The sequence below is a fragment of the Delphinus delphis genome, chromosome 4, assembly GCF_949987515.2.
Source record: "Delphinus delphis chromosome 4, mDelDel1.2, whole genome shotgun sequence".
Lineage (NCBI taxonomy): Eukaryota > Metazoa > Chordata > Mammalia > Artiodactyla > Delphinidae > Delphinus > Delphinus delphis.
This window is the reverse complement of record NC_082686.1, coordinates 141,433,561-141,458,713: the sequence shown is the minus strand read 5'-3', so window position 1 is coordinate 141,458,713 and position 25,153 is coordinate 141,433,561. Positions and strand designations below refer to the sequence as shown.

The window sequence follows — 25,153 nt, the reverse complement described above, 5'->3', positions numbered from 1 at the left end:
AATGCCACGTTTATTTCGCTTTCATTTACTCTTTATTTCGGAAGTTTCCAGGCCAAATGAGATTAGAAAAACAAAGCCATTTGAACAAAGGGAAGCAACAGGTTTTGTTATATTTCATTCTCTGTGTGATGTTTCCTACTTAAGAAGGAATTTAGCTCCAAGTTAAACTCAGGAAGAGAATGCAAACTATTATACATAGGATGGATAAACAAGGTCCTACTGTACAGCACAGGGAACTATATTCAATATCCTGGGATAAACCATAATGGGAAAGAATATAAAAAAGAGTGTGGATATGCGTAAAACTGAGTCACTTTGCTGTACGGCAGAAATGAAACACAACATTGTAAATCAACTATAATAAAATTAAAAAAAAAAAGCCCCAGCGGATTAGGGCCTATCATTCACCTTTGTGAAGGAGGAGTGACATCACGCCGCCCTCCCCACCCCCGCCCCCCTCCCCACCTCCCCTCCTTGCAAAGTTGTTCCAGCGGCTCCATGGCCCCTGCGAAGACCGGCCGTCAACTGTGGGGGCCTGTCGGGGCAGGCTTCTCCGCCAGTGGCCAGCTTTTCACCCACAGTTAGCCACCAGGGGGCCGCCTGTTTGGATCAAATGGTGCAGACTCCACAGCTTTCCTCCAAACCAACCAAAACATCCCGGGCAGCTTTGGAGCAAAGCCCAGGAACTTAGCTGCAAAAGGAGAACAACTTCTCTCCAGCTACAAACCCTGCAAGTCCTAGGCTGCAGCCTTGTTAAAAGAGTGCAGAATAAAGCACGGATTTCTTGCCAAGGACCCAGGGGAAACAGAGTCCGTGGAGTCTGAAGGGAGAGGTCCCTCCCTCTCGCCAGGGAGCCTTGGGGTCTGCGACTCCCTCTCTCTCGACCCGCGCGCTGAAACTCTGTACTCAACAGCAGAAGCAGTTTCTGAATTCTTGACCGTTGTGGTAGTTCACGCTGTCAGTAGGCTTCTCATCCGTTTCCCTGGGACGCTCACAAGAATTGGGAATAAAACACGTCACCGGCTGGAAATTAGAAAACTCTCCAATAAATCATTGTTCAGACAGTTGAGGCTAAAAAAGCCACTGTCAAAACGGTTCGTTATACTAATACTTGTGTATATTGAATAATGAAGTCGGAATTATTTTGATATTATCTATAAGAAAATCATTGTACTCTGCCGTCAAAATAGGTTTATTGTAACCCTAGCCTCCGACCGATGACGTTTTAATCTTCTTGGGTGCTCAGGATTTTCACAAGCATGCTTCCAGCCCAGGACGCAGCAGCCTGCTTGCTTTTCTCGTAGCCTGAACCCTTGGCGTTCAGGACTGGGGGTGGGGGTGGGGGGATTTTAGAAGCTCATATTTGACCGGGGCAGGACTTTCCAAGAGTATAAATTATTTTTGTCTTCCGGGTTTTATTTGTCCATGTCCAGGCCAAAGACAAATGAACAGGGCGGCCCTCCTGGAACCTGCGGAGGGTCCCCACCCTGCGCCCGTCTCCCAGGATGTGCCGGGCGGTGTGGAGGGGGTGTTTCCTTCAGGCGCAAGCCGGGTATTTTTTGCAAACTTTATTCCCGGGGGTGGCGATGATGGGGAACGCCAGACGCCCGGCGGGAGCGAGGCCCCGGGAGGAGCCAGATCGCCGTGTCGGCCCGACACGCGCCACAAGTGGTTCGCAGAAGGAGGGAGGAGCGCGGCAGCCCGGGCCAAGAGGAGCCCGTGCTTCTGGAAGTCACCCTTCCTCGGCCCCGTGTCCCTCGTCCCCCCGTCCCTTCCTCTTTGCCGACGAGAGGAATGACGCCCAAGCCCGAACCGCCGTGCGCACGCAACCTGGTGGGTGGACGCGCGCCACCAACACCGCCGCGACATCGCCACCCGGGGAGGACTCCCAGGGTGGAGGGCACGGCCGGGACGGGGACGAGGGGGAGCCCGCACCTGGGGCGGCAGGTGCGGAGGCGGCGAGCCGGGCGGCGCGTGAGGGGCGCGCTGGGCAGGGGTCGCGGGCCGGGGAGCGGCGGACGCGTCCGAGCTCCGGGCCGGGGCCGGGCGGTAGTGTCGGGGGCTGGCGGGCGGGCGGCCGGGCCGGCGGGGGACGACGGCGGCGGGGCGCGCGGCCGGGAAGCCATTTCCTCGCGGCGCCCCTGGGGGAGCCCGAATGGCCTGCTCCCGGCCGCCACCGCCGCCGCGCGAGTCGGACCGCCGGGCGGGCCGGATGCAAAACCAGGTCACCGGTTGGCAGACGCGGCGCGGAGGGGCGCCGGGGCCGGAGGAGGGCAGCGGCCGGGAGCCGGCCGGGCGCGCGGGCCCGAGAGGCGGGGACTCGGCGGCCGGGCCGCGCTCGCTTCCTGCGCCTATAAAAGTGGAGCGGCCCGGGCGGGCGGTGCGGCCCCGGCTGCGGCCGCCCCTCTGCGCCCGGGGAGTTGACATTCTGCAGGACTCGCGCGACGTCCCGTCGCCGGCGCTCCCCGGGACCCCGCCGCCGGGAGGAGGGGGCGGAGGAGGGTGGAGACTGCGGGGCTTGGCCAAGGAAGGCGCACATCCTCAGGCGGGCGGCCGTGACGCGGCGGGGATTAACTTTGCATGAATAATGTGAGTGCGCTGGGGAAGGAGACCTTCTGCTCCCGGGCTCGGGCAGCGCCCGCAGGCGGCCTTCCCCGGGCAGGGGCGCCCGACCCGGCAGGCTGGAGGACACCGGTAATTTGGCCGGAGGACGGCGCGGAGGCGGGGGTGCGGGGGAGGGGGCGACGGTCCCCGCCGTCCGGGGGGTGGGCAGGAGGGCGACGGGGGTGTCGCGGGAACCACACGGGGTGCGAGCGGCGACGCCGGGCGCGCACGCGCGCGCGGGCGGGCGTGGGTGGGGTGTCAGCCGCCCTGGTACCCGCCTCCGGGGGTTCGCGCCCCGCCTGGGGGTAGGAGGTGCCCTCTCCGCCCGGGCACCGCTCGGGGAGCCGCGGCGTGGGCAGCGGCGGAGCGGGGCGGCTGGGGCGGCGGTGTTCCTCAAACCCCGAGCCCGGCTGTTGACAGCCTCCTTGTGACATGGAGTTTGGCATCCTCAGCGCCGAACCGAGTGGAAGTTTCCATGATGAGGAAGTTCTGTGACACGAGGGTTCGGAAAAGGTTGGCAGACACCGGGGCTGGTGGTGGGGCGGGGGTGTGTGTGTGGAGGCGGTTTAAAGGGACTGTGGGTCCCCCATCGCCCCTGTTCTCCTGCCCCGGAACTCCGGGCTTTGAGAGGGGACCGATTCTGCGGGTGGCGTGCCCTGGTGCCCGTGCCTGGCGACTTGGCTTCTCCCCACCTCCCCGGGGAATGGGGGGCGACGTCGCTCGCCTCCCGGTTCGCGCTTCTTGCTTCGCTTCTCTTGACGCAGCATCTTCCCCTGGGGCCCCTCGAGTCGGTTCCAGTCCCCGAGTTGTGCCAGCTGCAAGGTCGCCACCCCACCCCGGGCACCCCTCGGAGAAGGACTCATTGGGGGAGTTTTTACTCCAGGTGGATTTGGCCCTTCTCGGCTGCAGTTGTCATTTGTATTTGCCGGCGACCATTGTAGGCTCAATATTAGTGCTAATTCTTAAGCCTTCTGATTTGTTTTAATGGGGGCGGGGTGAGTGTTTTGTTTACGGAAGGCTCAGTGTATAATTTTTCCCCAAATGGGAAATTTTACAGGAAGGGTCTAGAAGCATAACAGTTAGTGAAGTGAGTGAAAGAGAGACAAGAGTTTACCTGGGCAGAAAAGCGCAGACTCTACGTCGGCCCCGCTCCGCACACGTTGAGAATTTGTGAAGATTCAAACGCTAAGCCTCATCAGTAAATAAATGAAACAGAGTCTTCCCTTTAGCATGTTATTGTTCTTAGGTGCCAGTGAGAGTCAGTTTTAAAGACCCGTTTTGAAGTTCAAAAAATTAAGCATTCCTTGGACAGCGTATTAATACCAGAGCACAGCAGTTTCTGATAGTGATACATGTATTGGGTGATGCAGACCTGCTGGACAATAGCTTTGCCTTCTTTTAGTTTCGTCTGCGTATTTACATTTCAATAATATATAGCATGCTGTGCATTGCAAGGTAATACAAATTGCGTTTTAGTCAAAATATTCCATGATTCAATCTGAATATTCACGGTGAGGGATCTGCTCCCTAATTGATTTCTGCTTACCTCTTTTATTATGAAACAAGTCAGGGACTAGGAAACATGAAAGAAGAAGGTGTTTTGATGAAAGTTATTTTGAGCAGTGGACGTTTTCAGGAGTTTTCATGCCAGTTGGCTAAGCGTTTTAATTGACTCCAACAGAAATTCAATACTAAGCGATTTGTTTGGGCTGGGATATGGGATATGGGAAGGTATTGGTGAACAATCACTTATTATTTGTGCACGTTGAAAAGATACTATCAGAATCTTATTTTTAGTGAATTTCAAAGTTTTATTATGTATTGGAAGTGGTATCATCTGCTAGTAAATATGATTTGCTTCTCTTTTCCAACAAGTGAAATAAGTGATACTGAATTTAGCCCTAGACTTTTTTTTTTAAATGAAGCAATTCCTGTTGGCATTACAAGGCAAAGGCATAATTTTATTGACATTGGAACATTATAAAGTAACTGACCTTTAAAAGAGGAATAAACATTCCATTTTCCCTCCTTTTAGATTCTTTGTAGTAAATCCTACCACAGAGATGAATTAAGGCAACTTCCTTTTCATTTAGCATCTTTGGGGAAAGGAGATTTCTTAAAATTTCCTTAAGAGCAGAGAAAGTTGTGGATCCTTTTCCTTTCCTGGGCTTTTTGCAGTCGTTTGAAGCACAGGGTGTGTGGACCCACAAATGGGATTGCACCTTTCTTTTTTTAGTAAGCTCATCTTTTTGATGGAAATCAGAGTAAAGGTGATTGGTTTCTTCAGCTCCTTTTTGTCATTTTATTGTAAGATTATGTGTTACTTCTTTAAAAAGCCCTCCCCTGACCATTGGAGCAGAGGCAGCCTCCCATTCCTTCTCAAAGCCATGGCATTGTTTTTTGCTTCCTTTTTTTTTTTTTTCCCTTCCTTGGTCTTATTTTCCATCTGAGTTGTTCATTTCAGTTGCTACTTGTTGAGTACCTGTCTAGACTATAGAGTCCTTGAGAAAAAGAATCTTGACTGTCTCGTTCACTCGTGATTCTCTGGCATCTTGAACAGTGCTTGGCACACAGTAGGTGCTGGATCAATCTTTGTCGAATAAATAAATGGTTGTGCCCAAACACTGTGTTCCAAAAAATACCTGACTAAGCATCTAACTGGGTACCAATTGGATGCGCCAAGATCTGTGCCTGTGTATGTGTGTGTGTGCCATGTATATATGGTTCGATTTTTATCTCTCTCTTTTTTTGGATACGAAAGCTAGCCCTGCTCTATGTAGTGACAACGCAGAGAGTTATTTCTGTGAGTTCTTCCTGGGGGCGTTTGCCTTGAGTACATGGAAATCCTCAGCAGCAGTTTGTCTTACATGGTACCTTGATTCCCTGAAGACACTGACCTTCAGCTCCCTGGGTTCCAGCAGAATCTTTATGAGTTCCAGAGGCATTGTCAGTGCGGAGAGTGAAATTCCAGGGAACAGACATCGCTGGGTGATAGCGATGCCTTCTCACTCAGCAGGTTCTGGTGGTGCCTTTGGCCTTGGCAGCCCTAAGGGGACCAAGGGCATGTCGTGGTATAGCTGGTCTACAGAAGTAGATGTTGGGGAGGGCGTGAACGGGACTGTCAGGAACCAGCACAAGATAGAAATATCCCTTGGTAGTAGATTAGGAAGCAACCTAGTGGTTACCCTATGGGTAAGTTACGTCAGTCAACCTCTCCCCTTTTCCCTTTTCTGCACTTCATGAACAGATTCTGAACCTGATGATGGTGGAAATATTTCACTATCTGAGTTTCCAAGTGACCGAGGTATGACACACAAGGGGTCATCTTCAAATGAGCTATTCATGGAAACTCTTGTGACAACTGAAACTAAAAGGAAATTACAGTTGATGGTTCTGGTCATTTGTTTTTGTTTGTAGAGTATTGGCTTCCAGAAATGTGTCTCAGTAAATGCATAGTAAAAATCCCGCAAAGTGACGAGACTGGTAAAAATGGCAAAGGAGGAGAGATCAAAATCTTGTAGAGGAGTACAGATAATCAAACTGAAATCGTAAGTGCTTATTGCTTTTCAGTATTTAATTTCGCTCTGAGCTTCTCAGTAGCCAAGTTAACAGAAGCAAATGCAGAGTGGAAGCATTGATGTGGCAGGTAGGCCTTGAAGCTGTAAGGATAGATCAGATAACATTTGTAGAGTGCTTACCATGGTACATGGCAACTAGTATCTGCTCCTATGAAATGTCAGATCATATAATGGCCAATACTTGAACTTCATTTCTACGGAAAATGAAGTAAAATTCTTCATATGGTCAAGTCTTTTACCAACCCTCGAGGGAAAAAAATGCAGAAGGCGTAATAATGGAAAGTCACCCAGTGGGACTTTATCTTTGGGGGTCTGAGGTCCCATTGCCCCGCAGAGGAGATTCGGGACGCTGTCCCCTGTGCAGAAGGAGAGCTCAGAAAACCTAGAGGAATGAATGGTTAGCATGTTCTTCAGGCTGACTTCCTCAAATATCCAGTATCTCCGCCAAGCTTTTAAACTGGAACAGTCTGGGGGACGGGACAGCCAGGTACTTGGAAATGACCCTATGGCCATAAACCTCTCTCAACGGGTGGCCTCCATACTTTGCGCTTTAGCCTGTACAGTTATCGCCCTGCAGGGCGGTGTGTTTGTTTTTGTTTCATTTCTGTCTTCCCCTCTGAACTGTGGTGATGGGCTATGGGTTTACTCATCCTTGACTTATAGCACCTAGCAAAGGCTTTGACACATGGGCACAAGGGAGAAGCTCGTTGGACGAATGAATGAGAGGGGGAGAAGGGGAGACGCTTCTCTCTCTTTTCTGATAGTGTATCAGGTGTCATCTTCTGTCTTAGTTTTGCCCATTGTGAATGTTTGCTGCCTGGATTACATTGTACGTCCATATCACAGCAGGGTAGTTTGCTAGAAGGGCTTGTTCTAGTGTCTGAGCTGGTTGAGCAATAGATGGCAGGTGAACTCCTTGCTTTATTTAAAGTGATTTTCATTACTTGATTTGATTCCTCATTCAGTCTACAAAAATGTGTGTACCTTGTATGTGTCTGGGCCTGTTTTTGCAGCTCAGTGTGTAGCCTAGTGAGCTATGAGACAATATGCATATGTTAATGCAAAGGGATTCTGAAGTGGTCTCCACTGGGATGGAATGGATATGCCTATCGGGGTCCCTCGTATGGCCCCCTAGGTGACATAAAGTTCTTTTAATCTGAGGATGTGATGGTTTTGTGGGTTGTGTCGCCCATGTGTATTAGCGTAAATTGCAGTGCGATTCACCCGGGACTGTCTTGGGATTCATGCGGTGTGGGGTTGAATACATTTAGGCTGGTGAGTCTTCTGATTCAGGGTGTTCGCTCTCCACCTTAAGTTCCCAAAGTGTTCGTCAATTACAGCATTTAAGCAAATGGGGGAGGGGAGGCTATCCAGATCACTGAGTCACAGATAACCTATTTCTCTATCCTCCTCTCGGGAATCGGGCCAGCTGACAGTGAGAATCGTGATCTACATTTAATGCTAATGTTGCCTGTCCATACTGTCCTAATTTCCAGGGACTTTGGATCTTTATGTACTGGCAGCTCTTCCTGTGCAGTACTATTTTTACTGAGTAAGAAACTGAGCTCTGCTGTGAACTTAAGTATCTTTTTCCAAATGGCAAGTCAGGAGAGCCTGGAATTTGGACCCAGGAACCTTGACTCTGTCCCAGGAAGCATATTGTAGCCTTTTCATCATGATAGACACTCTAACATATACGTATACATATACACATAATATACATATACGTATGTATACGTGTATACAACACATACAATAATATGTATATCATGATATGCAACGTGTCTATAACAGTATAGTAATACGTATAATAACATATGCATACATGTGTGTGCCTGTGCCTATGTGTGTGTGCGTGCTGAGAGTGGACTGTGGATGGGGCACATATAACAATTAGAAAAGGACTGATCTGAACTAATTACTCATTCAACTTCCTCTTTCTAATAAAAGAGATCTTAAGGATTATGCCTTCTCTTCTGGGATCAAGAACGTAGGGGTTTATTCAAAAAGTCATGAGTGATAACCTGATGAAAGCAAAAGCTTGGACAAAGGAATGTTAATTGACAGCAGGTATGTCTTCTTCATCTGGGAAGTACACTTGTGTGATTCCTCTGGAGACCCAGGAGTGTTCATGATGAAGAGAGTGGAGAAGACAGTCCTGGTTTTGGTGGCAGACTGTATGATTGTGGCATCCAGGGCCCACTGAATATTCTGACTCTTGTGACTTGTGTTGTTCCATGGTTCTCAAGATGGTTCAGATATACTTTCCCCTCTTTTGTTTCTCTTAAGGCTCTGTTTTCCCCAGATTTCAGCCACGGTTGTACAGAACAGGTGCTCAAAAAATCATGATTGATATTAGCAGTCATGACATTCCTGGGTTTGGGTTAGCTTTTTCGTGTTGCTCTTCCATATGCGGCAATGTCTCACCACTTGCATGTCCATACATGCAGAGTCTGCCTCTGTGACAAGTGCGTGTCATGTTCTCACATACAGTGAAAAAGGCACTGCTCGTCTCTGGCGTCAGCTGTGGTTCCCATGGCAAGAAATGCCACAGTTATGCTGATGTCCCCAGCTACACATCCTGTCATCACTTTTAGGCCTTCTCCCTACTCCTAAATGTTTCGGCAGATCTTCGTCAGATTTAACTTTTTATTTGTTACTCTATGGGAAATCCCGAGTTTAACAACTTAACGCAAGCATTCTCAGAGTCTACATTTATGCTTGTGTGCATGTGAATCTCCAAGAGGGAGAGCAGGTACCAAAACTTACTGGGTCAGCATATTCTTTGTGTGTGTGTGTGTGTGTGTCAGAAACCACAAACGACTAAAGTTCAACGCAGAAGGTTGTGAGGAATAGTTCATAGTACTGCACTTAAAAAATTGAGTACAATTTGTTTTAACTAGCCCCACAGCTGAACCTTTGTGCTCTTCTGTAGAAAATCTATCAGTTTGTATTCAGCACTGATTAATGCCGCCATTGTTGAAGTGTTTGTGATTATGTAAAAATCAGGCTAACTGGCCGTTACTTCAAAAATATTATAATCATAAAATATATCTTTCCTTGACTTCATTTCTGGTATTTAGGTACATTAATTTCCGTAAGACAGAGAATGGGTTATTTCTGCCATATATGTTTTTGTTTACTTTTTTGAATTTCACCTAAGCTTCATTGTAATTTCTACCCCAAGCATCTGGAAATCTAGAATAATGTATTTATATTGGAATTGTACTTACAACAGGGGGAAGCATAAGGTTGTATATTCTTGTATTATTTGTCTTTTATATAAGAAATAGAAACCAGGGGAACCTTATACAGGAAATCTTTTTTAAAACAATTTAAGTTATGGCCTATGTGGATGATGAACATGTCAATTTATCCTGTAGTGTAGTAGTTGTAAGGGACTCTTGAAAAAATATAATGCTAGGCATTTGGCTTATTAATTTAATCTCACACTATAGATTCGTAAATGTGACGTATTGCTAAGGTGAAGGCATCCTCTGGAATGTACTCTGCATGCATTCATTTGCTGTTAATTAAGAAGCTGTGTTCAGATTTATCTTTATTGAAGTTGTCATGAAAACCAAGGCGTAAAATAAGGAAACTTGCTTCTTTTCTCCTGGAATCTGTCCATCCCTCCACCCATTCAACCATCCATCCCTCCATCCCTCCACCCATTCATCCATCCATTCCTGCATCCATCCCTCCACCCATCCATCCATCATATATGCACTGGGCATCTACTGGGTACCAGGCTCTATAGTAGGTTCCAAGACACCATGGTGAACATTTAAAAATCCTTGCTGTAGAGATACTCAGAGTCTCCTGGGTCAATCAACAGGAGTTAATTTAGTGTAGACCAGTGTTTTTCAGCCTCTGAAATATTGACATTTGGGGCCGAATAATTCTTTCCTTTGAGGAGCTGCACTCATTACTGTAGGATGTTTAGCAGTATCACTGACCTCTACCCACTAGATCCCAGTAGCTCCCCCGACACGCCAGTTGCAGCAAGGAAAAATGTCTCCAGATATTGCCAGATGTCTCATGGGCAGGAAAGTCACCCCCACTGACAACCACTGGTTCGAGTTAAGAGCCAGAGCTGCAGAGTGGGGATGTGTGGATTCATGTCTTGGCTTCCCCTGGCTTCATTACACTTGCTTGGTTTCCTCATCTATAACATGTGAAGATTAAATGAAATAGTGTAGCACTTGACCTGCAATTCAGTGTTCCTAAATATTAGCTCTTCCTAGTGGTGGTAGAATTAAGGCTTCAACTGTTACGATCAACTACAATATTGATAAGCTCTGTGATGGAGTAAGTACAGTGTACAGTGGGGACCCATAGTCCGGAGTGGGGAGAGTTCTAGGCAGTAAGAACACCATATACAAGTGCATGAAATGGAATAAAAGTATGAAGCATTTGGGAAATTGCAAGGAGCTTAGTCTGACGTGCACAGGGCAAAAAATGAAGCCGTAGGAGCAGGTAGAAGCCACATGATGAAGACTTTCCAGACCAAATAAGGAAGATGGACTTTATCTTGACAGCATGGAGAGACGAAGGAATGGTCAGCACATCAGATTTTTATTTTAGAAGGGCTCTTGGGGATAGGTCTTGGGTGGGACAGAGACTGGAAATGGTGAACCCAGTTAGAAGTTCTAGAATAATACACTGAGAGAGGATGGCTGCTAGAACAGAGGCAGTTATATGTTGCTGTGAAGTCTTTGGGAACAGATTTCCTTTTCTCTAAGATGTGGCAAATTTTTAACATTTAATTCCAATAAGGCATATTTTTAGCAAGCTGGCTCTACATTTGGGGGAATTTCAAGTTTAATTTGAAAGCAGATTACATGATAGGTTCTCTTTAAAGTGTTTTCAAATGAAGCTTAATTTAAAAACTATCTCACAGCCTATTTGTCGCTGTTATTACTCAAGGATTTCTCTGCTCTTAAGTGCTGATTTTTCTACCTGATAGGGATTTTATTTCTTTAATGATCGAAATTAGAGATGGGTGGAGAGTATGAATCCATGAATGAATGAATGATAGTGACCTTATAGAAATACCACCTAATTTAGAATGAGAATATTTTGGACAAGTCTCTTCACTTATCTGAGCTTTCATTTCCTTAGTCATGAAATGGTAAGAGTAGATAAATTAGGTAATTTCAAAGTTATCCTTAGTCCGGGCATCATCAGGATTAACTTCTTCATATTGCAAATTTTAGTTTTTAAAAATATTGCAAAATATTTTACAAAAGTAGACTTAGCGTCAGAGACAGCCCTACCTGGGGTAATATAAAGTCAACAATGATTTCTTTTCCTTTTACATTCCCTTAGCGTGATGACTTCTTATCATTGTTTGGTCTTATTTCTTAGTAATCCCAAACAGATTTTCTACAAATATTTTCTATAATAGGCCATATAATAAATATTTTCAGCTTTTCAGGACTACTCAGCTCTGCCCTGTAATGCAAAACCAGCCATAGATAACATGTAAGCAGTCATGGCTCTGTACCAATAAAACTTTATTTACAAAAACAGAAGGTGGGTTGTAATTTGCTAACACCTACTAGCTGAGCAGAGTCCAACAGAAATATAATGTGAGCCACATAGGTAGTTTAAAATTTTCTAGTAGCCATGTTACAAATGAGTAAAAAGCAACCAGTGAGTTTGACCTCAATAGTATATTTTATTTCATCCAAAAATTATTAACATATAATCAATACGAAATACCAATGAGATATTTTGCTTTTTGTATTAAACCCTTAATATCTGGTGTATATTTTACATTTGTAGCACATCTCAATCTTGACCTAGCCACATTTCAAATGCTCAATGGCCATTAGTGGCTAGTAGCTGCTAGAAATGGGCAGGACAACTTTAGCCTTAAAAATCTATCGTTCTAGGGCTTCCCTGGTGGCACAGTGGTTAAGAGTCCGCCTGCCGATGTAGGGGACATGGGTTCGTGCCCTGGTCCGGGAGGATCCCGCATGCTGCGGAGCGGCTGGGCCCGTGAGCCATGGCCGCTGAGCCTGCGCGTCCGGAGCCTGTGCTCCGCAACGGGAGAGGCCACAGCAGTGAGAGGCCCGCGTACCGCAAAAAAAAAAAAAAAAAAAAAAAAAAAATCCATCGTCCTATCAAATTCCATGCAAAAATAAATTGTATACATTATTTCAAGTGATTGAGACACTTAAGTTTTTCTTGCCACGTATATTGGTTAGGAAAACACTATCTACACTTTGAAATAAAATTGAAAATGCATGGGAGCTAAAGAAGGTAGAAGTTTATCTTTCACCCATGTGAAGTTGAAAATTGCGGTTCCTGATTAGCTTGGGGACTCTGCTCTATGGCGATTCTGAGGAATCCTGATTCCTTTGGTCTTGGGCTCCTCCATCTCCAGCTCAAGGCTTCCAAGGCCATGTCTTCACTGCATCAGACCCCTGAGAAGGCAAGAGAGTGCAGAAACACACCAGCCTCCTAACTGCCTCCGCTTGGAAGTGACCCAGAATCATTTTGCTCTGATTCCACTGGTGAGAACAATGCCGTGCCCACCTCCCGCTGAAGAAAGCAGGATGAGAGATACAGCCCCTGTCTCACAGCTGCTTTTCTGCGATGCCTCTGTGCTGTAGAAGGGGAAGGGGAGCCGGAACATTTGGTGGCCAGTGAACTGTCTTTGCCACCCTGTGTAATTCTGTTTTTCAGTTCTTCTGAGGCTCTCCTCACAGCACTGTCTTCGTACTTCTGGAGGCACTGGCAAGTGATGGAAACATCCCGATAGCAATGACATAACCCAGTTCTGGGTTTTGGTGCAGTACCACCCTCCTAGCTGACCCAGTTCTGTTTCCTCACTTTCTGCTCACTTTTACGAGATGGGTCATCATTCATCTGGCTACACCCGGCTTTCCCTTTTAGTCTTTGATCATCATTTTGATTTTCTTGAGAGATCTCTGTGGGTCATAACATGTACATAGTGTTGGGAGTTTACTGATCAATCCTGGTATAATTGGCACATTATGAATGTGCTGATTTTTTTTAAAGGAAACTAAAATTTAAAGTAGAGCTATCAGGAAGCAGAGGGCAGAGCCGATTCTTGGTGTGTTGACAGAGGAATTGAAGTCCTTTTCCTGGAATCATTCTGCAGAGCTTTAGACAGTTTAAATAAATGGCTTATTACATAATGTCTTGACTAAAAATAGCAATTTGCCTAGTATTTATTCTACTTATCATTCCTTACTACAATGGGGAACGCTCTTTTTTAGTCAAAAAGGATATTTGCTTGTTTTCTTCCCAAATTGTAAATGTGCTTGATCAGATATTCATCCAGTTCTACAGAAGTGCCTCCAGCGAAGGAAATGTTAGAGGGGCATGAATAATAAAAGTGAGGTAAAGGAAAAGAACAAAGAAGCTCTTTCCCTCGAACGTTGTGAAAACGTACTTAATTATTATTAAAATGTCTTAATCTGAGAGTAAAGAAACACTTGCCAAGTGCACATGTGTTTTAGATTATGAAGAAATAAGACCAAGTGATCAGAAGTATCATGTTAAGGACCTGTAAAAGGAAAAGAAAGAACTGTTTGCCTTTATATTACCCGAGGTAGGGCTGTCTTTGACTTCAAGTCTATTTTTGTAAAATATTTTTGAAAATCAAAATTTGCAATATGAAGAAGTTAATCCTGATAAAGTACCTCTCAGGTACAGAATCCAGCTAATTCTTTTTTTTTTTTATTGTAGTTGATTTGCAATGTTGTTTTCATTACTGCTGTCCAGCAATGTGATCCAGTTATACATATATATATATATATATATATATATACACACACACACACACACACACACACACACATTCTTTTTCATATTCTTTTCCATTATGGTTTATCACAGGATATTGAATATAGTTCCCTGTGCTATACAGTAGGGCCTTGTTGTTTATCCATCCTATACATAATAGTTTGCATCTGCTAATCCCAGCCTCCTACTCCATCCCTCCCCCAACCCCCTCCCGCTTGGCAACCACCAGTCTGTTCTCTATGTCTGTGAGTCTGTTTCTCTTTTGTGGATGGGTTCATTTGTGTCATATTTTAGATTCCACATGTAAGCGATATCATATTTGTCTTTCTCTTTCTGACTTACTTCACTTAGTATGATCATCTCTAGTTGCATCCATGTTGCTGCAGATGGCATTATTTTGTTCTTTTTTATGGCTGAGTAACATTGCATTGTATATATGTGCCACATCTTCTTTATCCGTTCTTCTGTCGATGGACGCTTAGGTTGCTTCCATGTCCTGGCTACTGTGAATAGTGCTGCTGTGAACATTGGGATGCGTGTATCTTTTTGAATCCAGCTAATTCTTGATATTCCATAATAAAGAAGGAATCATTTTCTCAGTAATCCCCAACTTGTTCCTGGCTCATCACTGGGTTCCTTGGGGCTCAGAGTAACCTGCAGTGTGGGCACCAGTCATGTCCTATTTTAAAGTCCTGTCACAGAGCAGGGAGGAGAGACACCCTCCCCGCTTCCCTTAGAGGCCAAGTGTGTTGTGGGGAGGGTGGAAGCTGAGGGTCCTGGGTCCTGGACTGGTTGAGAGCTGGGGCACTGGAGAGAGATCAGGAGTTACGGGTGGGTGGCGGACGTCCCTACAGGTGCTGAGTTGGCTTTGTCCCCTTCTAGCTCGTGGTCTCTCTGGCAAGTGAGTTAACCACCTTGAACTTCAGTCACCTCACCTATGCAGTGAAATAATATTGGTACTTACTTGACGGCATCATAGAGGAGATTGAGTGGAATCGAGTTTATGGACTGCTGAGCCCATCCATAGTGCCTGGGGAGTGCCCAGTACATGGGAAACAATTTTATCATTATCTTATTATTACAAAAATTGTAAAAGTGATGGTATTCAGTCAGCCTTCACCCTGGAAGTACGGCGCTTAATTGTCCAAAAGGCAGGAGATCAAAGAGAGAGACCCAAAAGTCAACCTGCAAGTTTCCTTGATCATTTTGTATCATTCGTTATTCTTTTTTTCAGTTTTAAATTGTTAGGGTGTGTTTACTGGTAACAATCTCCTTTTTATAGATGTCCTGGCATTTTTCATCCTCAAGAGATATGTTCCATGGTCCATCGTTGAACTTAGGGAACCCTCAGGGTCTGTGGAAAATAAGAATAATAGACGTAAATAGTTTATCTGTACCATTTTTAAAGATTTCACATATAAGCGATATCATATGAACCTATTTACAAAACAGAAAGAGTCTCAGATGTAGAAAAGAAAGTTATGGTTACCAAAGAAGAAACATGGTGGGGAGGGATAAATTAGGAGCTTGGAATTAACATACACACACTACTATATATAAGATAGATAATCAACAAGGACCTGCTGTATAGCACGGGGAACTCTACTTAATACTCTGTAATGACCTACATGGGAAGAGAATCTAGAAAAGAGTGGATATGTGTATATGTATAACTGATTCACTTTGCTGTACACGTGAAACTAACACAACATTGTAAATCAACTCCACTCCAATTAAAATTTTTAAAAAATAAAGAAGAATAAATGTTTGGTCACCTGCCCAGGACTGCAGCCACTTGAACGCAGAGTTGGCTCTCCCACTTGGATTGAATGTCGTGCTGAAGCTGACCACCTTCCTGCCTTTTTTCATAACATCTACTCCTGTCTCTTGCTCTGATGCTGTTCTACTGTCCACAAGCAAACTTCTGTCCCTGACGGTTTCATACCTGTTTTTTCCTGCTTCTGTTTCAGCACAGCATCCTAATATCCTTCATTCAGGGAGCTCCCCCAGTCCTGCCATGATTCATTAGGATTGAGATCCAAAGTACCTCCGCTTCTGCCCTGCTGCAGCGTGCCCCTTTCATGACAGTTTCCCTCACCCCTTTGTCCAAAGGTAATATTACATGTTTAGTCACTTACTATACGCATTTCTTCACTGCCCAGTGTCCAAACCTCATATTGGTCAGTGAGATGGATATTTCTCTACTGGATTTGAAGTTCCAAGAGGGCAGGGGCTGTGTGTTGAACAAGTTTAGTGGAGTCTAGAAGGCAGGCCCAGTACGTAGGTGCTGAGTAATGCTTTCCTGCTGTTTTGACTAACCACATGCGGGCTGTTTTCGTATAATTAGGATGAATCTAATTTTAAAATGAACAACCGTGTGTCCTCAGATGAACCAGAATATACACTTACAAGGCGCTGCTGTCCTGCATTATAAATAAGGGAATAGGTTGTCCGGCAGAAAAGCTCTGCTGTTCTTTTCCCTTAAAAAAAACAAAAAACAAAAAAACCAAAAAAACTCTCCACACATCAGAGCTGAGATAGAAGATCTTCCCATCCCCTCACCTAAGTTGGCAAGGAATCGGGGCCCCAAAGTGGATGTTCTTGGCAAAGATGAAACCCAGCGAACATCCACAAGTTAAGCAGAGAGGCTTCTGAGGATTTGTAAAGAAACGTCCTTAAGAATGGCTTACGGTGACTAGACCCTAAGGGGGGCGCCTAAATCCCATCCTGGGTGACAGCGGGACTTCCTCAGGCGATGGCTTCAGGTTTCTGCAGGGCCGTGTTCTGAGGCCCTTGGAAAGTGTCAGCTGCATCGCTGTTTACAGACCTGTTGCTGGTGTGGGGAGCCCCTTGCACTCATTGCCGCCGTGGCATCCCTCAAGCTCCGAGCATTTTCTTGAGATTTTTAACATCTCAGAATTCCCACTGCAGGGAAGATGAGTGATTTAACATCGCCCTGAGGGGGTTTATAGTTCACTTCTCTTCTTTGTCTAGCAAGGTTTTGAAATAGCTGCTTCATTTTGCTATTCTGTGGTTTTCAATCCCCACTGGTAATTCATTAAAGTTCATTTGAACCACGGCTGCCGTTGTTTTCATCTTTGGCTCTTCCTGGCACCAGAGTAAGACCCCTTTCTCGGAGTCAAGTGTTACTTATTTGAGTTCTTGCAGAATTTTGACTTCATAGGGATTGTGCTTGCATTCCCTGCCAGCCTTGAGCAAAAGATGTGGCTTTGCCTGTGCCCTCGATGGGAGAGAGAGGAATGTGCCTGGAGTTGGGTTTCAGATGGTCTGAAAGAAGTCGGTCTAGAGCCTGTGGCTCAGAGGATCCCAATGATTCTGTGCTTAGGACTTGGGGATGGGAAGACCGGCCCCTCTGCTAGAGGGCTACTGTGGACCCAGAGAGTTCTCACATCCGAGGAACCTGGGGCTCAAGTGGCCGCCAGCCTAGTCTCTCTTCAGAAGACTTGCCATTAGAGTTTGGGTTCCCCAGAAGCAGACCCTGAGATGAGAATTGAAGTGCAAGTCGTTTTAGGGGGAAGGTAAAGAAAACACCCATAGGAGAGTGGGGAAGGGGGCCAGAATGGGGATAGCAGTCAATAAGGAGGCATTATTAAACCGGTTACCACTGTGGGCACACTGGGGAGCCCTAGGAGACGGCGTGGATCATGTCTCACAGTTACCCACCCAAGAGGCAAGGGAGTACCTACTTCTTCACCAAACCTGTCAGGCATCCGTTGGGGACTGCCTACAGAGGCGACTGATTTCCCGGCATTTCAGGACTGCCACTTGGGCAGCCAACAGCACACCTTGAGGCAAAGGAATGCAGTTTTTGGCAGCTGGAAGACAAGCTCATGGGCATTGAAGTGGAGCCCATGAGGAGGGGGGTCAGGGCACCAGCATCGTCTGCTACATGTAAGCCTTCCTTGTCAGTGGCATATATCCCTGGAGGGCAGCCTGTAGTGCTCATTTCCACCCAAGGATCTCTGGCCTCTTTTGGACTTCTGCTTCGTATTCACGAGGCACAGACTGCCTTTAGCTGGAGCAGTGGAGCTGACCCCACAAGCACCTGGCTCAGAGTTGACTAGAGAGGGATCCAGTGAAACAGGAGGCACAGCCAGATCCCCAGCTCTGTTTCCTTACCCTCATCTCTCTCCCACACTGTCTCCCTTCTGTCTAAGACCTCGCTTGTTGCCCAAGATCGCCTAGTGGTCCTGGCGAGCACGTTCTCTTTCCTAATAGCTTCTGCTCTTGCCTCTACCAGGCTTTTTTTTTTTTTTTTTTTCCCTTTTGTACCCCTGGAACATGGTTTCTCGACCTGGGTGCTATTGATATTTGGGGGCACGTAATTCTTGGCTGTGGGGGATGCCATGGGCATTGCAGAATGTTTAGCAGCCTCCCTACCCTCTACCCTCTAGAGGCCATTAGTGTTCCACCCCGGAGTTATGACAGTGAACAGACGGTGATTGCCCGTTGTCCCCTGGGAGGCATAATTGTCCCCATTGAAAACCACTGCCTTAGACCAGTTCCAAGTCCCCCTGCTTCCCTCCCCCAAGCTCCTCGCCAATTACACTTACCCGTCATGGCCGGTGGGGAGAGGCATCCCCAAATCTGCCTCCTCTTCCACCTGCCCTATTCCCACCAGGAATCGGGAGTCAGGAATCAGTGCCCTGGTCTGTGGGTCTGTCTGTCTGTCTGTCTGTCTCTTTTTCCTCCCTTCCCCTCGCTTCTCCCCATCTGCATGGTGAACAGCTGCAATTTAGAAGATGCCACTTTTCCTTTCTTCCTCCCTTTTAAAGCTTCCTGCTCAGTTCAGTGAAGCAAACACTATAATGGGAAAACAGCTAATAACGTGAGATGGCACATTCAAAAAATTTTGTTCGTTCATTTTTTTATCAAACCCGTATCCTGTACCAAATGTGTGCGAGGTCCACGCTCGGGTGCAGTGGTGAGCCCATTCCCTCGTCCCTCCAGACGGGTCCACGAAATGATTACACGAAGGACAGCCTCACCAAAATCAAGACTGTTTTCATTTTATCAATACATGTATATCCCGGATTCCGGTGGCCGGAAGTACAGAAAGCCAGTATCGTACCAGGAACAGTTACAATTACTGTCAGTGTTTCCTCGTGTGGGAATTCTAACTCCACGGCTTAGAATTATGAAATCCTGCTTTGAACTACAGAATTTACCTCTGTCACGTTCAGAAGTATGTTTTGAGCGCGGTCCACCTTGACAAGCGGGTTTCACAGTTTAACCGGTGCCTGAAACAAAGTGTTAATAGATCTTTCACACTCCTGTTTGCCGGCATCATCTCTGCTGTTCCTGCTTTGTTGAGACAAACAAGGTAGTTGTCCACATTTTGGGGTAATCCCGTCCAAAGGTGGCTTCAAGCAATCCCAGAGAGGGTGGCCTTGCCACTGCTTGTTTGGGCTGAGGGTTGGTTATGGAGAAAAGGAAACGGTGCAAATCACAAAGGGGAGGATGTTGAAGGCACGAGGATGCCTCCTTTGCAGTGAGTACCGCCTGTGGGGATGCTGGGGTCGTGCCCCGGTCACGGCTGCACGGCTGTGCGGTGGGAGTGTGTCCCACGCGGCCCTGCTCCTCTGCACCCACACGTCTCAGACTGCTGCCCCCAGGCTGGCTGGTGGTAAAGGCACAGAATCTCCTGCCCCAGCCCTGCCCAGCCAGACTCTGCATTTCACCAAGATCCCCAAGGGCTTCACCGCAGTGGGAGTTGAGCTTTTGTTCTGCTTGCATCTCCTCAGGTAAAAAATATGCAGTCCAAGCATACAAAAGAGTTACCGGGGTAACCCTGGTGGGTATTGACTAACCCATTATACCCAGGTTATTGTTTTTCAGACTTGGTAATCAGCACGTTAGTGGGCCCCGAGTCAACGTAATGAGTCACATCAACAAAAGTTTTGGGGAAGAAAGACTAGAATAGAAGGTATTGGAGTAAATCACATGTTTTTGAAGCATTTTATTTCATTAAAAAAATGCAGGTACATATGCACACACACAGACACCCCACCTTTGTATGTCCTGGGTCATAATAGCAAAATAGAATTCTGGCTGAGGTTATGGTACAAAACAAACAGGCAAACAAACCCCCCCAAAATGAATGTATCTCTTTATATATATGCAGATCAGTGTTTTAAAAAAATAAAACCCCAAACATATGCATTTGATGAAGTGTGGCCCCTCAACTCTCCCCAGAGATGATGAGACTATATTCCCTAAACCAGATTCCTGAACTAGTAAAATGTCTAAATAGCATATATGAATGTTCAAATGATCTCAGTTGCACGTTCATGACAGTAAGCATTTACATTTCACCCTCAATTTCAAAAAACAACTCTCTATCAGAGAATACCTCAAAATCTTGAAAAAGACACCTTTAAAGAAAAGCTCATTTTAAATCAAGAAAATACAACTGTAGGCTGATGGAAAGACATCCATTAACTGGAAGGAAATGATAATTTTGAACCCAAAAGAAATTCCCCAGGTTATGAGAAGTACAGGGTATCCCAAAAGTGGTACTGCTGTTTCAAAGTTTAACGTCTTCAGAAGTGTGAATGCTACACGCTGAACAAAAAATGATCTGGAAGTTTAATCATTTCCATTTCTTCAACATTCATTTAGCTTTGCAGAGTTTGAAAAGTCAGTTTTTACTTTTAACTTATTGTTTCAGGGGTTGACAGCTTCCATCAGAGAGACTGAAAAAAAAATTAAAATGAAAAATCTCATTGTCCGTGGAATTGTTTCCTTAATTTCATTTTCAGATTGTTGATTGCTATCATAGAAAAATACAGTGGATTTGGGGGGAACAAAATTACTTTGCAAAAGCCACAAAGCTCCACGAGTGTCCAAGAGATGGGGGTAATGAAGCTTTCCAGAGCATTCTTGTCTGAATTTGTAGCATTAATCCTTCTGAAGATATTAAACACCTGGGAGCTGGAAGGCAACCATGTCACTCTTTGAGCACCCGCCTGTGTGAAGCTGAGGCCCAGAGACCTTGAGAGTCGGATTTCACCACGTGTGGGAGCGAACTAGTCCTGGGGCCTCAGCTGGGCACTGTGAAGGAGGGTGCTAATGCCAGGATGAGACACGGTTTCAGGGCAGGGCTTTCAATCTCTCAGACAGGATTCGTGCCAGGATCCGTGTCCGTGAGAGTGCCTTTGCCCTGCAGAGTTGGTCCTGAGCTTCCCCTCCATCCTTTCAGACCCCTTCCCACCTTCTTCCTCATCCACGGGGCCTCCGACTTTGCTGGAATGGTTGTGTCCCCACGTGGTGCCTTAGAAGGATGCCAGGGAGCTAACTAAAGCAGTATTCCATGAAACAGGATTTCAGATATGCTTTGAAGGAACAGCTGAAAATGTTTTCTTTGTTTTCTTCTGTAATATGTCTGTCAACGCTATAGACGCTTTGCTTTATTAAAATTGAAAAAAACATGGTGGTGTCCGTATTCTTGAAGAATGCTGTGTTTGGGGGGACATTTAAAATATAATTTTACATGTTGTAAAAGGTGAGAAAACTAGTGTTCCGTCTCTAACTAGGTGTAAGTGTTAAAGTAGGTGGTTTAGCTCATTTTTTAAAACCATCCTGTTTGTTTGTTCCAAAACTTTTTGCTAGTGCACAGCTCTTTGAGAATATATATTTATGTATATGTGTTCAGATTATATAATTTGAGTATATATGAACATATGTATTTTGAACATATGTTGAATATTTATTAAATATATCATTTGAAACCAATATGAGAAAGGATTTGGAGATATTATAAATGGTAGCATGTTATAACAACTTCTTCTGTTTATTTATTTCTAAATGGAATAAATTGCAATTCCTCAATATTGTGGTTTGATTTTTTTCCGTAAGTTGTGTTTTTACTTAAACAAATAAAACATTAATTTGAATAATATCAACTTGTAGTTATTCATATTTGTCATAAAGTATTTTTAGCAATTTTTTTGCTTGTTTGAAAAAAATCCAATATTTCAGGCTCTCACTTCTTGTTGCATGATGGTTGCAATTGTATAAAGTAGCACTGTTGCCCTCAAGACTAATGAGAACATGACAAATTTTGAGGTCCATGCCAAAAGAACATTTTGTTTTTGGAACATTAGCTGTAGAAAACCACATATTAGTGGAGTGGTTTTCCTTTGTGATTTATCATAGATGTTATGTTCATTCAGTTGAGAAGTACAGTTCATTGTATTAAGTCATTCTTCTATCTATAGCATTTTGGACAGATTTCATATATACACTTTTCAAATTAGTAAGAAAGATACATGTTTCCACGTGCACCAATCTGATATGACTCCACACCACGGAATCAACTGTGCCCATCTGTAAATGTCTGAGGCTTGAACCCCTCCCTATACCTACAGTTCCACAGTCAGCTATACATTGTATGCAGGGTCTGCACAGTCCTTGGTTCCATCCAAAAAATCCGAGATTTTTTTTTTTATGAAGTATCAAAGGCAGAATCTTTGCTGGAAGCATTGTGTGTTTGAATTACCTACTGTAGCTTTTCCTTTTCCACATAAGAAACCTGAATCATAAGAGTAGCCATTAATCCTACAAATTCTAGTAGGTCTATCATAGAGCTTAGGCAGTCAAATAGTTTTGTGCCAACTCAAGTAGGTTTTGTTGGCTGTTGTGTTGGAACTCGGCAGTAGTGCTATGATTGATGAGTAGTGTTTGCTATGAAATAACCATTAGCAGTGGTGGCCTGGGTGTCAGGTATTTTCTTATCCTGTGTCCATACCTCAGGAAGATTAAATCCTCAAGATGTGGTCCCGTTATGTTGCCTTTGGCTTTAGTTCTGTGCCTTTGAAGTGAAACTGTGCTTGTTCTGAAGACATGTTTACTTTCTACTCAATAGTAAATCAGAAAATTCATTTGTAAGTCAAGGACTATGTAAGAGTGTTTCCAGATCGGCAAGTTTAGTGTAATATCACAAAACAAAGCACGCAGTGAACTTTTTTATTGTCTTTTTGGTTTTCTTGAGTCCTGAGACTCAGATGTATAAATACCGCGTTACTGATACTTTAAAAATTGAAATATCAGAATTGTTGGAACTCTTTCAAGAACATGCTCGGTTCTCAAAATAAAATTGAAGACAATATTTTCTATTATATATTTTAACTTTTTAAATATTTTATTTATTTATTATTTTTGGCTGTGTCGGGTCTTAGTTGCGGCACACAGGATCTTTCGTTGTGGCGCACAGGCTCTTCTTTGCGGCATGTGGGCTTCTCTCTAGTTGTGGCGAGCAGGTTTTCTCTCTCTAGTTGAGGCGCGCGGGCTCAGTAGTTGTGTCACGTGGGTTTAGTTGTCCCACGGCATGTGGGATCTTAGTTCCCCGACCAGGGATGGAACCCACGTCCCCTGCATTGGAAGGCAGATTCTTTACCACTGGACCACTAGGGAAGTCCCTCTGTCATATTTTAAAATGGCAAAATTGTGTTTATTTGTGTAATTTATCATTTGGACTTCACGGTCGACTTTACTTCTCACTTACAATACCCATCCTCTCAGGAAGCTTTGGCCAGCCCCTTGACATGGAGAACAGGAAGGAACTAGATTGTATATGAGAAGATAAGGCAGATGGGGGGATCACAGCTGAGCTTCTGTTGTGTCTACCAAGCTAGGAGGATAGAAAATTTGGGAAAGAGGGTACGACAGTGAAAAATTGAAGTTGGAAGGTGAACAGAGCCTGTGTTTCTTATGTCATCAAGTAAAACTGAGTCTTTGTCGATCAGTGTGATTGGACTCCCTTGAAATCTGCCTGTGAGAAGACCTGAGTAGTGTTTCCTTCCATTATTATTAAACTGTCTCCCAAACCTGGAAGCTCATAATTGCTTACATTACATGAAGTGACCATAAGATCCTCAGGAATTAAGGATATGAAGAAAGAAGTCTATTGTACAGTTGGTATTGGCATTCTTTCCATGGAGAGATGAATCGCTTTCTTCAACAAGCCCAGCACTTGACTTTGTGAGGGCTGGCAGAGAGAGCACTAGGAAACAAGTGGCTTTGTGCTCTAGCCCCTTGCACAGTTGTCTTTCCTTTGTAGGGGCTGGTATTCTTCAGGAAGAAATGAACGGTGGCCAGATATGTCTTTATACCTTAGAGGATCCTTGTAGAAAGGAACCAAGTGCTAGATTCCTGTAGATGTTTTAAGATGTCACCTTTCCGGTGGCTGTGATGTGTGTTGTTTTGACCATCATTAATTGAATTTAGTATTCTCTGGAATAAAGGGTGGGTTAAGAGGGTCTTGAAAATCATATGCACATCTTCTTTCATTTTCCTGCCATTTTCAGCCACAGTAGTGTTAATATAACACAGCAGGGGAGGTATGAACCTTGGACAGACCTGAATATAAATATGGGTGTCCCCACTAAACTGGCTGATATGACATTAGGAAAAGTTGCTTAACTTCCCTGAGTTTCAATTTCCAAGTATATAAAAATGTTAAAAAAAGAAAAGTCTGCCATGTAGGACTACAGGAAAGAGAGGGAATACCTGGAAAACAAGTTATTAGTGTAAAATTAAAAGAAACTGAAAGCAGAGCTCCGAGTTTAACATGAACGTTTTGAGGTATGCCTGCTTCCAGGCCACTTTCTCCTGGTTGGGGGAGAAGGAGGGAGAGAGAACATGGAAACTTAAGAAGAATTTCCAAAGCTGCGCTCATGAGGAAGTTTTTTTTAGCTTTTATTCACAGTTTTAAAGCAAAGCTAGTCTCTCATGGTTTCCTCTTGGACAAAGTGGAGATACGCAGGCTGATAATAGCTAGGAAATTTCACAAGTTGAACAGCCGTAGGCACGGCATGTTCTCATGGATTAATGTCAGGCCGGAGGAGGTAGTCTGCCAGGGACCGCTGGGTTCTGCCCCAGCTCTGGGTGATGCTGAGGGTGACACCACAGAGACACGAATGATGTGCTTATCCAGTGTTCATGGGTCACAGAGTTGGAGCGGGGGAACCAATATGCGCCACCACAGAACGTGGATTTAGAGACCTTGAGGGGCTGGAGCGGTGGGTCCAAATCAAGAAGGCCTAAAGGAGGATTTAAAACCACAACACTACGTTAGTTACATGTTTGAGGCCCAGATTCTAGGAGACCAATAATCGTCAATTTAGTATGAGCCGTTAAGCAGTGTGATGTCTCAACTTCCACTGGGG

General features: G+C 45.0%; 1 protein-coding gene across 6 annotated transcripts in view; it reads left to right on the top strand.

Moving 5' to 3' along the window:
• The first annotated feature begins 2,415 nt into the window (after positions 1 to 2,415).
• THRB (thyroid hormone receptor beta) overlaps positions 2,416 to 25,153 on the top strand; it is a 391,526-nt gene continuing 368,788 nt past the window's right edge. For 2 of the 6 annotated variants that reach the window (XM_060011556.1, XM_060011550.1), the window contains exon 1: positions 2,416 to 2,589. The gene's annotated coding sequence lies outside the window, so the exon portion shown is untranslated. Of the gene's footprint in view, positions 2,695 to 2,907; positions 3,118 to 25,153 lie in introns of those variants that run through there. The other 4 variants (XM_060011557.1, XM_060011551.1, XM_060011553.1 and 1 more) reach the window with 3 other exon arrangements.